This window comes from Dama dama, chromosome 18 (assembly GCF_033118175.1).
Source record: "Dama dama isolate Ldn47 chromosome 18, ASM3311817v1, whole genome shotgun sequence".
NCBI classification, from domain to species: Eukaryota; Metazoa; Chordata; class Mammalia; order Artiodactyla; family Cervidae; genus Dama; species Dama dama.
In genome coordinates, this window is record NC_083698.1 from 84181440 (window position 1) to 84198905 (window position 17466).

Here is a 17466-nt window from a genome sequence, read left to right on the forward strand (position 1 = left end):
GTGCCTTTGAAATTTTAACCTTTTGACATTGTCTTGTAATCTGTCTAATCTGGCTTTTTTTTTTTAAGCAAAAAAAATTAGTCTTTTAAAGATTTTGTCCTCATCCCTCAAACTCATACTTGGTTTATCCCCCGATCTTACACTAGGTTCAGACTCTTCAAAAATTCTGAAGTGGAACAGCCTACAATTTTCTTCACGTTTGTTCTTGGATATTTCCATAACTGACTTCTCCAGCCTCTCAGAGGTCCTTCTCTTCTGTGCCTTCTCCCAGTTGGTGAATTTCAAGGACACTCCCATCCTGCCATAAACTGGCCAGATTCTTAGTCTCCTGTCACACTTGCTCTGAGTTCCTGTTCCTCTGGTCTCAGGTGAAAATTATAGGGCACTCCTGTTCACCTCTGTTCTTGGTGGAGACAGACAGCAATTCCTGCTGTGCTCATCTACAAGGGTAAATGTGGTCAGGTTTTTACGGAATAGCGGAGAGGGGCAGAGATGACAAGAATTGTTCATATACCTTTATAATGGCACTAGAAGGTCAATGTTTTAGTTAATTTTTCTTTTTGATAGCATTAGTCGCCTATTTGATACATATATGTGATGTGCTAGGCATATTGTTTAATTTGATAACAACAATAATAATGGTTACTAATGATGACTCTTATTGTGTAGATGTAATAAACCTGTCAATAGCCAAGGTAAGTTAGATGCCAAGAAATACTCTTCTTAACTACTGCTTCTTTGATTTTTGGTAACTGCTCTTTCTCCTCTCTGGTGAAATAGAAACAGAACCAGCCTGTTTAGCCAAACTAAGATATAATGACTTAAGGTTGTAAAACTATCTGGTTTCTATGTTAATAATTTGTCTTGCTAATATTTGTTTTAAATGTCACTTATATGCCGCTTGCTTATTTCACTAATCCAATTGGAAAGACTGAAAAGAAATCACATTTGACAGTTCAGAAAAATGTTTCAGTCAGGCTGAGAGAAAACAGTTTTAGGTCTGAGCTAGAATATGTTGTTTTCTAAGTGGACTTTTCTGCAGGACAAAAAGAGGCAGCTAAGTTAAGGCAACATACAACATATACTAAGGCTTGAGTCAGTTTGATCTGCAAATAGAGTCATGACCTATGTAGATCTCATGTTGTTTAGTCACTAAGTCATGTCCAACTCCTTGTGACCTCGGGAACTGTAGCCCACCAGGCTCCTCTATTCCTGGAATTCTCCAGGCAAGAGTACTGGAGTGGGTTGCCATTTCCCCTCCACGGGATCTTCCTGACCCAGGGGTTGAGCTCAGATCTCCTACTTGGCAGCTGGGTTCTTTAGCACTGAGCAAACTCAGGGAGAATATTGTAGTGATAAACGCCATCCCTCAGGCACAGCACCACCATCACCATCAGATCTGGCTTCACTGCAGTGTGACTACCGAGTATTTCATTTCCACCAGAACAATTTCTTAATGGCTCATATATTTATGTTTTTTAAAAAGTCTTATTTTGGTGTTTCCTAGGAAGCTTTAATGCCAGCATGTCTATGAATCATTATATGGTCTTGGGCTTCTATCCTTTCTTTGTGCTTGTCTTTCATACAGAGGAGGATGCAGGATAATGAAAGGGATAATTTTATTAATTATTATTCTTAATTTCTTGTTAATTTATTAACAATAAGAACATTACATTTATTTCGTATTTACAGTGTGTCTGGTGTAATGGCAGAAAAAGAACTTTCTTTTATCCTCTTAAGTTCTATAGCTGGAGCCTGTGAATTCAACTGGCCAAAGACAGATTAACAGGAGAAAAACACACAAACTTTATTGAATATTTTTACCCACACATGTAAGTTTTTATAGGAAAAAGGGTGACCCAAAGGACCAGTTAGGATCAAGAGTTTACAGATCTTCCAGAGAATGATAAATTGTGAAAAAGTGACAAGACAAAAGGAAAGGGGGTTAAGATTTGAGGGACAGTAAATTGTGACTAGGAACTATCTGAGGGAAACTACTGGGGGATAAGGGTCATTTTCGTGAGTTTATGCAGATTCATTTTAGCATCAGCTACCCGTCTCTGGTGATGTTTCCCTCTTCCTGGTACAGAGTACACCTTTCACAAGGGAAATCTTCAGGCAGCAAGGGAGAGGTCAGAATATTGTCTGCATTTGCTGTTGCTCAAGGGAGAGGTCAGAAAGATTGCCTGCATTTGCTGTTGCTCAATCACCTTCATCTCAAAATAGTCACAATAATATGGGAAAGGGGCACATTTAGGGTGGCATGTTTGGAATCTATTCACAGGCTTTGTGCTAAACAATCTGTGTATTTTATCTCATTAAAATTTCACAACAGACCTGTGAGAGTGTTGCCATTAATAGTCATATTTTTTAATTGAAAAAAAAAGAAAAAGGAAAACTGAAGTGCAGTGAAGTTAAATAGTTTGGGCAAGGCCACATTGCTCTCAAGTTGAAAGCCAGGTTTCAGCCCTGCTTGTCCTCACATAGAAAACAAATTTGCCTAGTCCAGTAGTTCAGTCATTTACAGACACGAAAGAGCCCTGAGACAGCTCAGAATTCTGTTGTGGTTGCTGAAGAGATTAAAGAGAATTCATAAGTTACCCAAGACCACATAATTAGAAAACAGCTGCAGTGAGGATGCAATATCCAGGTGTGTCAGACTGAAAACTTTGAAGAATCAAAGTGGTTTGATCCACTCCACAGTAAAAAAATACATTTTACACTGTGACCCAGTGCATGCATGTATAATATATATTGAAAAGGTTTGTAAATTCATACTCATGCTTACTATATGGGAGTATAGTGCCTTCTGTGTTTCCTGTTCTGTCCCATTCTATTCCATCTTTTTCTATTTCACTCTACTCTTGTCTGTTTCACTTATTTTCTTTAAAAAGCTTATTCTAACCAATTAAATCAATCCTGTGGTCCACTAATAGTTTGTGACCTACAGTTTGGAGGAAAATGCTAGAGATAAGCCTACTCAACATCACTTTCTTAGATATTTATGTTCACAGTTACCCTGCTTTTGTGCCTAAAATGCACAGACTACTTAGGTGATTTAGTTTCTGCTCTGAAATGTTAGTTACTGTGTGTGGATTTTGACTAGTGACGATCTCAGTGCAGAGATTAGCTGTGCTCTCTTGTGGAAGCGCTGACTGAACTCTCCTATTTCCTTCAACCGGTGCCCTGTGATCTTTGTTGAGGCAAAGTTACAGTCATCAGGCAATGCAGTCTCATAATCTATAGATGGAGAGAAAGAGGAAATTGTTAATGCAGCTTGTACTGAATTTCCACATTTGAAGTGAATTTTGCTAGGTATGACTCTTCCCTTTTCACTGACTATATTCTTTAAATGAGGCTTAGATTACTGTTATTACCCCCCAAATTCTCTGTATTGTCTAGCTATGTCAGTAGCCATGATAAACATTTCTTTATTGTTCTTGGACTATGCTTACTGCTGTGCTTGGTCGTTCACTCTTTGCAGCCCCATGGACTGTTGCCCTCCAGGCTCCTTGTCCATGGGGATTCTCCAGACAAGAATACTGGAGTGGGTTGCCATGCTCTCCTCCAAGGGATCTTTCCAACCCAGGGATTGAACTCAGGTCCCCTGCATTGCAGGCAGATTCTTTACTGTCTCAGCCACCTGGGAAGCCCCTCGTTCTTGGACTAGGAATTCACAATTCCCAACTTTTTTCTAGAGATATCCCTAGTCTAACTACACATATTGGCTTTTATGGGCTCCTATAAGTCAAAAGCAATTCTCTCCACACTTGTTACTGCTATCTTTCTTATAGTTTGGGGCCAAATACAATGAACCACAATAAGCAAGATTTAATAATACAGGTAAGAGAGGGGAAATAACGCTACACTTCAGATATACAGAGCTTCTTGGGAAGAATACTTCATAGGTATCATCATCTTAGCATCTCTGGGAGTTAGGCTAATCTAGGTGTTACCAATATATTTTTATTTAAAGAATTGAGTAATACCTAAAGGTTGAATCATTTGAGCTATCCAATCACTGGATAATAAAGCTAAGTGAAAGTGTGAAAGTGTGAAAGTGTTAGTTGTGTCCAACACTTTTGGGACCCCATGGACTGTAGCCCACCAGGTTCCTCCATCCATGGGATTTCTTAGGCAAGAATACTGGAGTGGGTTGCCATATCCTTCTCCAGGGGATCTTCCCAACCCAGGGATCAAACCTGGGTCCCCTGCACTGCAGGCAGAATCTTTACCATCTGAGCCTGGAAATAAATGCTCAACCCTTTTTTGAATATAGATTCTTTAATCCCCAAAGTCACCAGCCTTCAGGTCCCACTGGCGAATGGAAGACTCAGTTAAGACAGAAAGAAAAAAGTTAAAAGTAAATGTAAAAAAAAAAATAAATAAATGTAAGTAGAGAGAAAAAATGTCTCCTTGTAAAGGAAAACACCAGTAAATGTTTCCACTGCTGCTGTGTATGCTGTATTCTAATCTTGGATTATATCATATCATTAGGTAGAATGGTGGCAATTCAAGAAAATTCTAAGGGAATGAGATTAGTTAAAGTCCCTGCTAGGGAATTTCCTGACAGTCCAGTAGTTAGAACTTGGCCTTTTCATTGCTCAGCCTTGGGGTTTGATCCCTGGTAGGGGAACTAGTTCCTGCAACCTCTGGGATGTGGCCAAAAAAAAAAAGAAAATAATCTCTGCTAATTATAACCTCTAAGATACATTTTACTTTCCAGATAACAAGGTAAGGTAAAACATAGCTATTGTTACTGAAGAATGATAATTATCACATCCTCAACTCTTTATCTGGTTAACATTTAAGATATGATAACTTGAGTTTTATGCAATAGATATGCGAGAATGATAGAAGATTAAAAGTAATTTAGTGACACTTAGGATAAGCAAAAAGTAATTAGTTGAAAGGATTAGCAGATAGATTCACTCACTCACACACCCAGTTAAAAACTTAGAGGCCAAGCACAGTACTGGGAATTGGAACAGTCTAGAAAAGGAGGCAGTCCTGAATATTCATTGGAAGGACTGATGCTGAAGCTGAAATTTCAATACTTTGGCCACCTAATTTGAAGAATTGACTTCTTGGAAAAGACCCTGATGCTGGGAAAGATTGAAGGCAGGAGGAGAAGGGGACGACAGAGGATGAGATGGTTGGATGGCATCACCGATTTGATGGACATGAGTTTGAGCAAGCTCTGGGAGTCGGTGATGGACAGGGAAGCCTGGCTTGCTGCAGTCTATGGAGTCGCAGAGTCAGGCACGACAGAATGACTGAACTGACTGAGGGAGGCAGACATTTCAAATTTGAACACAAAGTGTGGCTGGTACTAAGAAAAAAGTACAATTTTTCTGACCGTGTTGATAGACTTAAAATAACCTTGGTGGCAATCAGAGATTAACCCTTCAATAGTCATGCGTGCTAAGTCGCTTCAGTCATGTCCAACTGTTTGCTACCTCATGAGCTATAGCCCACCAGGCTCCTATGTACATAGGGTTCTCCAGGCAAGAATACTGGAGGGGGTTGCTATGCCTTTCTCCAAGGGATCTTCCTGACCCAGGGATCCAGTCTGTGTCTCCTGTAGCTCCTGCATTGCAGGCAGATTCTTGACTGCTGAGCCACCAGGAGAGCCCTAGTAATCATATCTATTGGTATTTGGAAAGGCTGCACGGTAGGAACAGACATGGAGAGATATATTTTTAGGCTCGGAATAGAGATTTTTAAAATTTAAGAAAAAGAGATTAACATGAGAGGTGCACAACAGGATCCCACTGGAATAAGATATATAGAATTCCCATATGTAATTAATTCTGTCCATGAGAACCTGTAACTCCCCAAACTTCTCCTTCAAAGGAATAGGGACTTTCATGGGTAACGAAAATTTTGACTTTTATTTTTGTTTACATCCTGGCTGAAAAGCTGGCCTAGACTGGATTGCCACACATTCCTGCTGGGAAGACTTGATTGCTTGAGACTTTAACCATACTTTTGCTTTCACAAAATAGGCATTAAAAAAAATTATTCATTTATATGGCGGTGCTGTTGTAGTTGCTGCATGTGGGATCTAGCTCCTTGACTAGGGATTGAACCTGGGACCCCTGCATTGGGAGTGTGGAGTCTTAGCCACTGGATCAACAAAGTCCCCCAAATATGTGTTCTTAAGGCAGACTGCAGAACATGGCTTTCTAGGATGATAAATGCTAAGTCACTTAAAACTCTTGACAACATGTTTGAACCAGTCCTCTATCCTAAGAAAAAAATAAGTCTGCACCCTGAGTGCTCCATGTAGAAGTTATCTCTACAGGCTCCAGATATCTTAAGCAGATAAGAAGAAAACATCTGTTTGTCGCATTGTCTTTTGAAGTTGAGCCCATCTGTTCTTTAATGGTACTTATCTTCACCCTTAGTAAATGTGTTCAGGTACATTTAATGCCATTGGGTCCTTGTTGTCTTTGGACAAAGGAAATTTATGAATACGCAGGTGTTTTCTGTTTGTGTTAGACTACAGTGACCATTTGGACCTTTGATATAATCTCATATGTAGAAGATATAGTAACCAGGACTTTGACGATTCAGAGAAATAATGTCATCTGACTGGTCCAGGGAAGACAACTCTTATGGCTAATAGGAAATCAAGTGCAAACTCATATCTCATGTTATAGCTATTTTACTGATGTGAATTTCATTGTGCAAAGCACTGGTAATGATGGAGGTATTCATTATTTTTCTTAAACTTGAACTTGACTGGTACTGTCCAGGAGGTGGAACTATTCCTTGCTACCCTTCTGAGTTCTTGTGCCTGTACTGGTAATAAAATTTACACAAGACACATTAACAGGAGAAAATTTCATGTGCACAAGAGATCATAAAATGATGCTCAGAGAGTGATATGAAGTGGAAAGCTTTTGTATCTTTTTATGTAAAGAAACAATACATTTGTGAGCATTTGCCAAGACAAAGAGGCTTAGGTTTGAGGCCTTAATAAATAAGGAAATAAAGCAAAAATTAGGCTTGGATAGTAAAGTATTAAAGAAGGAACAGGGTTTGTGTATATGGGCTTCTCAGCCCTGAAATGAATTATCTCTGGTGATACGGATGTCTCTATTAGGATCCTGTTACTGGGAGGGTACTCTTCACAAGGGAGATTTATCTCCTGTATTCAGGGAGACAAAGAAGGATCAAAGGGTTCATATATGTGCTGCTTTCCAAGTAACTTTAACTAGAAATAATCAATATGCAGCTTTGGCATCTTTGGGGACAGGCTATGTGCCCTTAAGTCCAACCTGCTAAGCCCCCTTTGTCCATCAGTACCAGGCAGCTGAGGCACTGGAACCACAGAAAAACCAGCCCTGGTCCCAGATTTACGTGATGGAATGTTAGTGGGATGACTGCAAGTCAGGAGTCATGGCGCTCAGCCTGGGGTCTGACAGGAGCGCCCCCCGGGAAGCTACTGTGCTTCTAATTAGCCTCTAGGATTTAGGGGCTCTTCATGGCTCTATTCCACTGTTCAATTACTTCATTTCAGTCATATCTGGGTGTGTCAGGAAGTCATGCTTGGCTATAGAAGATATTACTTGTCTTCTGAGTAATGTTTGAATTCTGGCTTATGGATGCTATACCTTTTTTTTTATGTTTGAACATCTTCATTTTAAAGTGTCACCACAAGCCATGATTTTGAGTTTACTGAAATTCCAGGTACATCAAAGTCATTTATTTCATTAACTAGCTAACTCACTTTGCATCCACAAACAGGGGGCTGACAAAGATTCTCCACTGGACCCTACGTGTCAGGCTCACTGAAGTATCTTTTTGCCATGGCCTCAAACACTGGGCTTCTGTGGCCTTCCTCATAGAGTCCAATTAAAGCAGGAACCCTGGGAAGGCAGCTTACCACGAATCCCCCATCCTCCTCCTCTGATCCCCGGGACGTGTAGCAGCTTCCTCATGTGCCACCACCCCCATGTGACCTCTGACCACCTGGCCTGCATCAGCAAGAATCCTGTCGGGTGACTTTAGCCAGACTCTCCTCTCACCCCTGATGTTTCCTTTAGTAATTTTGTACCCACTGACCACCCTCAGCCCTCTGTTCCTCGGTTATAAATTCTAAGAGTCCTTGCTGTATTCAAAAATTGAGCCCAGTTGTATGCTGAGGTCTTTTTTCCCCTATTGCAGTAGTTTTTCTTCACAAAATTTGTTTTTACTGCTTTAATTGCTGTCTCCTTATGGTTTCTGTTTGATAATTCTGAGGCTTCTGGATGATACATTTCAGTTCTTATTTGAAAATCTTCATTTTAAAGTGTCATCATAAGCCATGGTTTTGAGTTTACTGGGACTCAAAGTATGTTGAGTCCATTCCTTTAATAACTAACTCCTATGTGTATCTATTGAGTATCAAATAAGTGACTTAGAAAGTTGACAATAACCTAATCCTACAGTTAAAGGTATATTATGTACATCTTTTATAATACTTCTAGGGTGTACAAAGATATTTTGGACACAGAAAATCCTTAGTAGGCACATTCACATACTTTTCAAAGGAACTGTTGTCCAAGAATAAGAGGAATTGCTTTCTTATTTTCAATTAAACACTGTTGGTATTAACCCTATCATGCATTTTCAATAGGTTAATATTTATACCTTTTACAATATATCAGCATAACTTGTTTACAGTTTCGATATTTAGAATTCATGTTTAATTATACTATGGTTTTCTAGCTTCTTAACTATATTACTTTCTGATTATGCCATGGCTCAACAGGGCAAGCTTTTATTGCGTAAAATGAGCTTGTATAAATTACATCTCTTTGTTCCACTACAGCAATTGAATAAAATTAGATTTTGGGGACTTCTCTTGAGGAACTATGTTATTTATTTGACTCTTCTTTTTCTCTTCTTCCCTCTCCAGTCCCACCTTATGGAATGAAGCAGAACTCAGAAAATTATTTTCTTATGGCTAACAAATATCAAACATAGCTTTCTTCATCATTTTGAAAATATTCAGTCTAATTAATTTTTAAAAACTTTGTAGTAAAATACTAATTTTACACTGAATGCTATATTTCCTTGAAACCAGTGTCTTAAAGTTGATTCTTCATCTATATTACACTGCAGAAATCTGTCATTATATCACAAAATGTTTAACCATCAAAACAACTGCCGTAAGAGTTTGTTCTATCATTGGGTTCTTAAACTTACTTCAAATGCCAATGAAACATTTATAGCATTCTTATATTAACTTATCCTGGCTAATTCTTTCTACTAGGAAGGCACTTGAATTTGCTGGAATTCAAACACACATATTGAAATATATACACCCACCCACACATACAAAATTCCCCTTTCCCCCATCACACAATAACATCTCAAAAAATTAAATCTTTCTTTGACTGGGCAAAGAGCTGTCTTTTCTCATCCAGCAGGTTAAATACTGCAGAACTATTAGATTATCTGGAACTGTTTCTGACCTAAAGACTTTTTAGAAGAAAACTTAAATTTCACTTCAAAAGTAAGTAGTCTTTTCAAATTTCTGCTGCATAGCCTGATAGGGAAAATGAGGTATGGCTTTCTGTGAAAAAAAATAATTAAAAGTTGTATAATGTGCTGCGTTTTTAAAGCTACGTATTTGACTTTAGGAGGAAAATTTTTCTGCATTTACTTGTGCCTTGTAGGGAATACACAGATTAAGGATTAGCAATATGTTTTAGTCTTGAGGATCTCCAACCTGTGCAAAATTTATCTGGGGGAGAAACTGACAAAATTGAGACAAAGTGGAAGGAACCAATAATAAGGAATACTGATGATGATAGTAATAATAATGATAGGAATGGGGAAGGAAAAGGAGTTGATGGAATGCCACCAAAAATGCTACTAACTTCTCTTATTGAACTAAGTTTATCACCTTATCTATTTCTGGCCAAGTTACATTATAAAATATCATAGCTTAATGTGAAATTTTCTAGGAAAAAGGTCTTGCTTGAAAGCACCTTTCTTTCCTGAAAACATAAATTTCTGCTTTAAAAGAAGAAACTGCTTAGGGGATTTTTCTGCTTTGAGGATATTACACTGGTCTCTTATTTCAGAAGTTTACTCAGAATTCAGTTTGGATTCACTAACTTGTTATTGGAGGTAGAAGGCAGCCTTTGGGTTGAAGTAATAAACTAAACAGTTCAGAAAGGGCACATGCTTTTCTGATATGATTAGTATATAAGTGCTATCAGGGCAATACATCTGGGAACTGCTGCTTCACTTGGAATTATGCTTTTTATTTTTCATGTTAAAGAATGGTTCCCAAAGATTTTATGAATATAATTTATATCCATATTATATATATTCATATATATATAATTCATATATATATTTATACTATATATATATAATCCCTTTCAGTATCATGAGGCTAGAGGCTGTTTGCTGGGTATTGTAACAGTGTGTTTATCATGCTTGGTTGATCTGGGGACTGCGAGGTAATGGAGACTGAGGAGGTGCTTAGGAAAGAAGACGTAAAAGGAAGCTCATAGACGATTAAGATTTTATCTTGGCACCGTTTCCCCATTGCCAGTGATAAGAATGTTATCTTTCTGGTACCAAAGAGGGCGTCTTTCTTATGGAAAATTTTGTTTCCTGCTTTTATGTAGAAATAGGGAGATCAGAAAGTCTTTCCTATACTTGCTGTTTCTCAAGTGTCTTCAGCTCAAAATCATCAACACGCTGAAGGGGCATATTTGAAGATGGCACATCCTCATCTCCTTCAATTTAAACATACACAGAAGTAGAAAAAATTGACCTCCATATCCTCATCACCAGTTTCTGTAAGGTATAGTTCGGGCCGAGGCAGTAAAGGAAAGACGATCTCAACAGAAGTAGGTTACCTTTATTCAGGCAAGGAGGGGCGACAGTCAGCCCAATGACCAAGCTGAAAGGGCTCAGGGGGGCTTCATATTTATAGGGAGGTTTGTGGAAGCGATAAGGGAAATGTTAATCAGGCAGGATGTTTTGGGTATTCTCTAGTTGAGATGGCATTTGTAATTGGGCAGGGGGTGATAAGTCTTCTGGGCGGGTGTAGGGGGTGGTAGGTTTCTGGACAGGGGGTGATAAGTTCCAGAGAGATGCAACTGGCCTGGGGCATCAGGGCAGGACCTAAAGTTCTGTTTTGTTTTCTCTGAAGTTAGATGATTCCGCAAGGGCCTTTGAGTTTTCTTTTCTAGGCCCAAAAGACTCCTTCATTCCAGACCCTGAAATCATAAAAAATGGGAAAAAGGGTGCCGTATCTCTCGGGCTACTTCCTGCTGGATAGGGGCGACAGTTTTGGGTCTGGAATGGAGGATTGTCCTAGGGCCCAGGGTCTCTTTTTTCTGAGCTTGGGGTGAGGCTCCTGAGAAGAAGAATAGTCTTGACCTGATCTCGAGAGATGGCCCGAATCCGTTCTTGGAGAAACCTTTGAAAGAGATTGAAGAGACAGGGTCCAAATAAGAGGAATAGAATGATAAGTACCAATGGCCCCAGGAAAGGGAGCAACCAAGGGAGTATCTGTTGGAACAGGTTTTGGGGACTGTAAAGGTTTTGTAACTCTTTTCTGCGGCGTTCAATTCTGTCTCTAAGTTCTTTGACTCTACCCTGGACTATGCCCGTTTCATAAACAAAATAGCAGCAGTCCTCTCCTAGGAAAAGGCAGGTCCCTCCCATTTTGTGGTGAGAAGGTCCAGGGCTCGCCTATTTTGTAGGGCCGCAGAAGCTAATGAGTTAATTTGTCTTTGGATTGAAATGAAGGACTCCACTACTTGCTCCATGTCTTCATTAAGTTCTTGGGACAGCTTATAGTAGAAATGGGCAGAGGTCGAGATGCCTCCAATCCCGATGCCTAGGGCTGCTGCTTTGCCAGTCCCAATCAGGAGGGGGGCTACGACAGCTCGTCTTTTTCTGTAGGAAAGTTCCCCTTGGGGGTAGACTATTTGTTCTACCTCTTCTTTGAGGAATGTTAGGCCCGGGTCAGGGAGACCAAGATGCAGGGTCCAGGGGGGTCCAAGGGGAGACATGAATATGCATAAGTCCCACAGAGAATGAAGATTCCCGGATTGGTGCAATTATTTGTGCTGTTCCAGAGAACCCAAGTGGAACAGAAGGAGAGAGCGGAGTTTGTAAGACCAATGTAGTTGGGACTAGAGTAGTTAATACAGGTTAGGTTTGAAGACCCTGAGAGTAGGACATTGTCAGAGACTGGCCCAATGAATTGCGTAGTTTTTTGTTGGGAAGGGGAGGTGTAGTTGCCCTGTGACAGCCAGGTTGAAGGTAAAGAATTGCTATGTGCAGTGAGGGAGACAGTGACATGCATATCCAACACTGGGGTGTGTGTTGTGTGTCCTGGAAGAATTAGAAGGAAGAGCTGAAAAGGCGAGTAAGGTGTTGATTGCCAGAGGGAGATTTTAGGACAGGCCGTAATTGGGAAAGGAGGTCTAGGCATTTGTAAGTCTCAGGGGTCGCCTGTAACGGGGAAATTATGTTCTTTATGACTTGTTCTTGTTTCTTTTCCTGATTTTGATCTAGTACCCCATCCCCATCTGAGTACCCCCAGTAGGTAATGGGATAGAAACATATGTTTCCTCCATTTGGCTTATGGCAGATACTCATGAAACTCCCTCTCTTTTGTACTTTAACAGTGAGTAGGGATTTGGACTTCCCGCCCCCGAGGTTCATGGTGCATGGTTTTGGAGCTGTATTATAACAGGAGGAATGTACGTAGGAATAAATGTCTGAGCAGGGGCAGGGAGTGGCCAGAAGGCTGGGGAGCGCAGCAAGGATGAGGAACAGAGGGGCCATGGGCTGTTAGTTAGGCAGTGCAGAGGAAATAGCGCCCTAGGAGCAGAACACAGCCAGCAACGTAGGCGATGCCCACGGAAAGACGAAGGATAGGCGGCCAGTCCTGAGGGGAGACGGTTACTAGGCCTATTGCAAGGATTAAGATTAAGAGTGCAGTTATAGTTAGAGAGACAGGGAGAGGCCAGTCAGGGCGAGGGGCAGAAGGCCCCAGGTTGGTGGTTGTTTGAATCTGAGGAGGAACAGTGCTCATTAGGATGTAGAATGATGTAGAGAATGAGAGTAAAGAAATCAATTTCGTCTGGAGTCAGGTTGTAGAAGGTTCCCTGGAGCCACAGTTGAGACACCAGTGTAGTCAGGTCTTTGAAGGAGGTTCCTGTTGGAGCGCTGATCTAGAGGTCTTGTAGTAGTTGGGTCAGGAACTGTTGTAGGTTGAAGAGAGTCCAGGTCATTCAGTGTCCTCTCCGATGGTTGACAGGGGTTGTCGCCGGGTGAATTTTAAGGAGGTGGGTCCTGTGAGGGAGACCTGATAGGTGTCATTTAAGGAGGGCAGCGCAGGATTAGAGGTGACCCGTTTTAGGCGAGAGAGGTGTACCCAGGAGGTGACCTTCTCGAGTTTAGCTGCAGTTGGGGTAAGGAGGATGACTTTGAATGGTCCCTGCCACTTTGGGGTTAGGTTACCCTGGGGGTTATCAGATAGATAGACCATGTCCCCAATTTGTAAAGGGGGCAGGGAGGCTTGGGGGTCAGGGGCAGGCAGATTGTGGTTGACGTATTTCCAGAGGGCATTGCGGAGTTCCACCAGCGGAGGGGAGTGTAGAAAGCTTGGTATGGGAGGAGGTTCAGGGGGGAGTCCAGGAGGGAGCACGGGCCTTCCATACATCACCTCAAAGGGGCTCAGCCCCAGGGGCTTTCTGGGCAAAGCCTGTATTCTGAGGAGAACAATCGGCAAAAGTTTAGTCCAATCCAGATGTACCTCGAGGGTTAATTTGGTAAGGGTTTCTTTGATTATTCTATTCATCCTTTCTACCTTTCCTGAGGACTGGGGATGGTATGGAATGTGAAATTTCCAGGGTATCTGTAAGAATTGGACAAGTTGTTGGGTGACCTTGGATGTAAATTCTGGGCCATTATCAGACTGTAGGGATGAAGGCAGGCCAAACCTGGGGATAATTTCTGTGAGGAGGATTTGGGCCACTGTGTGGGCTCTTTTGTTTGTAGTGGGAAATGCTTCTAGCCATCCCGAAAAGGTGTCCACAAGGACCAGGAGGTATCTGACTCTCCGGACCAGGGGCATATGAGTAAAGTCTATGTGAGTAAATATGAGTTATATGAGTAACTATGTGAGTTATATGAGTAAAGTCCTGTGCTGGGAGGTTGCCTCGCACTTGATGGGTTGGAAAGGATGTCAGTTTAAGGTTGGAATTGGGGTTAGTACATTGACATGTTCGACAGGAGAAGGTAAGGTTATCTAAATATTGTTGGTCAGCATTGGATATGGGGAAGTGGCTATGGAGGAACTGTTGGAGTGTCTTGGACGAGGAATGAAAAAGTGAGTGTAGAGGAGAGAGGATTTCTCTGGTGGTGGGAGGGTCGGGTGGAGTCAGAGCTAAGATGACAGGGGACTGGAGGGAAGGGTGGGACAGTGCTATCTCCTTTGCCTTCTGGTCGGCAGCATTGTTGTAGGCTGATATGAGACTTCCCTTTTGATGTCCACTACAATGGAGGATGGCGGCTTTGTTTGGTAAGAGTGCTGCCTCTAGAAGTTTGTGGATCAGGCCTGAATTAATAATGCGGGATCCCTTTTGGGTTAGGAAACCTCTTTCTCTCCACATTAGGATGTTTGAGTGATGTATGTTATAGGCATATTTGGAGTCTGTGTGGATGTTAACCCTTAGATTTTTAGCCAGAGTTAAAGCTCTGGTGAGAGCTATCGTTTCTGCCTGTTGGGAGGTGGTGTGAGGTGGCAGAGGTGAAGCTTCAATTGTCTGGGTTCCATGATTGTGTCAAAGGTCCCCCTGGATGATGGCATATCCTGCTGCAAAAGGTGGGGATTTTTGAGAGCTGCCATCAACGAACCAGTGTGGGGTGTCTGGGTCTAGGATGGGCTGATCTGTTAAATGTTGGAAGGGCTTTTGGGTAAGATCTACTGTTAGGCTGCAGCTATGTAGGAGGGAGTCTGTTGTAGAGGACATGGGTAATAAGCTGGCGGGGTGAAGGGGAGAGCAGGGGGAGAATGAGACCTGAGGGTCGAGGAGAAAGGCATGTAGGACCTGTACCCTGGAAGGGGGAAGGGAGAGGAAAGCCCGATGTGATGGTAAGTCTCAGAAGGTGTGTGGAGAACAGACTGTTAAAGGGGCATGTATAGAGAGTTTATTTGCTTCAGGTACGAGGGCTGCGATAGCAGCCATGGTCTGTATGCAGGGGGGCCACCCCTTGGTCACCATGTCCAGCTGTTTTGATAGATAGGCTATGGGACCCCAGGTGTCCCCAGTCCGCTGACACAGAAGCCCCAGGGCCTGTCCTTGGTTGGAATGTGCAAAGAGAAAGAATGGTCTGGTGTGATCTGGCAGGTGGAGAGTTGGCACTCAGAGGAGACTCTAGGTGAGCTGGCAAAGAAGATTGGCCAGCGAGGAGGGATTAAAGAGGTGCTCATCCAGACATCCTTTAGTTGCCTCATAGAGCAGCTTTGCAATGAGGGAGAAGTTAAGGATCCAGATACAGAAAAAATTTAGGAGGCCGAGGATAGACAGGAGTTCCCTTTTTGTTTTTGGAAATGGACAGCTAATTAAGGCCTGGATTCTATCTGGGGGAATAGTTCTTTGTTGATGGGCTATGGAGAGCCCCAGGTAGGTGACGTTTGTCTGGGCTATTTGGGCCTTAGATTGGGATACCTGATAACCCCAGGATCCCATGGCCCCAAGGAGTCTGGCAGTATGTTGGAGGCAGAGTTTTCCGGTTGGGCTACAAAGGAGGAGGTCATCTATGTATTGGAGATGACTCGGGGCTAGGTCTGTAGGTAGATGTCTACCTACAGATGTCTGTAGGTCCTTTTGTAAAGCCTGTCCAAAAAAGTGGGGACTGTCTCTGAACCCCTGGGGGAGAACTGTCCATGTTAGTTGTTGGGAAACCTGAGTCTCAGGGTCTTGCCAGGTGAAGGCGAAAAGGGGTTGGGAGAGGGGGTGGAGGGGGATGGTGGAAAAGGCGTCTTTGAGATCTAATACCATGAAGTGGGTTGCAGTCTGGGATATGGCAGACAGAAGGGTGTAAGGGTTAGAGACTACTGGGAATGTCGGCATGATGGCCTCATTGATTTTTCGCAGATCCTGGACCAGTGTCCAAGAGTTTGGTCCCTTCCTTACTGCTAGAATAGGGGTGTTGTGTGGTGAATGGGTAGGAATTAGGATAGAGGCTTGAAGAAGATGGTCTATGATAAGCTTAAGTCCCTTGTGGGCCTCCGGGGTGAGAGAGTACTGTTGTTGGGTGATTATAGTCGAGGGGTCTTTTAGGGTAATGTGGGCTGGGGGATGATGTTTGGCTATGGATGGGTGATCAGTGTCCCAGACTTGGGGGTCTAAGGTGGGTAGATCCAAGGGAAGGTCAGGGGTGAGGGATAGTGACCATCCAGGTGCCATCTGCATGGAGAATATAGAGACTATTTCGACGGGGGTATAGTAATAAAGACCCCCAATTTAGATAACAAATCTCTCCCTAGGAGTGCCATTGGGCACTGAGGCATTATGAGGAATGAGTGTATAAGGGTCGATTTTCCAAATTGACAGAGTAATGGAGGGCTGATTTTTGGCCTTAGGGGAACTCCAGAGACCCCCTTGATTGTGAGTTCTGAGTCTTGAGTTGGGCCAGAGTAAGGGGTTAAGAGAGAGAAAATGGCTCCATTGTCTACTATAAAAGAGGTCTTTTTTCCGGCCACTACCCCGTCGGCCCTAAGTTCCAAGTTCGTGTTCGGGATACGGGCCGGGGGCTGGAACCCAGGCCCCATCATTGGAACAACTCTCGTAGGGTTGGGCTGGGGTTCTGGGGAGAAGTGGGGATCTCCCCAGAGGCACCAGGGTGTCCCTGTGGACATTCCACTCTCCAGGTCTGGGAGGTGGGGACCTCCCCAGGGGTGCCAGGGTGTCCCTGGCACAGGTTGGGCATGCTTTTGTGGGGGCCCTGGGTTTGGGCATGCCTTTGCCCAGTGTCCTGACTTGTTGCATCGGAAGCAGGGTCCGGGGCTGGGGGCTCTTAAGCCCCGTTCTGGGATGACTTGGGCCAGGCTGATCTCTTCCCTTAATTGCTGCTGCCAAAAAGGCATATTTAGCTTTTCTCTCACATTCTTTTTCTCTCTTAGCCTCCTCCTCTCTTTTATTGAACACCTTGAAGGCTACTTCTAGAAGGTATCTTTCGGGGGAGGGGGGGGGGTCTCAGGGCCCTTTTCTAGTTGTCAAAGCTTGCATCTGATGTTAGGGGCGGACTGGCTAATGAATTGAACGTAAAGTAGAGTTGAATTAGAATTGAACATAGAATTGAAGGTAGAGTAACCCAGCAGGGGTGGTGCTATGTAGGTTGGTATACTTCTGGACTGCCTCTGCGAGGCGTGCCAAGATTATTCTTGGCTGGATATTCGGCTGGCCCTTGGGTGATTTCTCTGAC

General features: G+C 42.7%; 1 protein-coding gene across 2 annotated transcripts in view; it reads left to right on the forward strand.

Annotated features, from left to right (window-relative positions):
- The first annotated feature begins 336 nt into the window (after positions 1–336).
- Positions 337–17466, forward strand: part of LOC133072446 (hyaluronidase PH-20-like) — a 28457-nt gene continuing 11327 nt past the window's right edge. Inside the window, exon 1 of one of the 2 annotated variants that reach the window (XM_061165715.1) lies at positions 337–448. The gene's annotated coding sequence lies outside the window, so the exon portion shown is untranslated. Of the gene's footprint in view, positions 449–9422; positions 9509–17466 lie in introns of those variants that run through there. The other variant, XM_061165716.1, reaches the window with a different exon arrangement.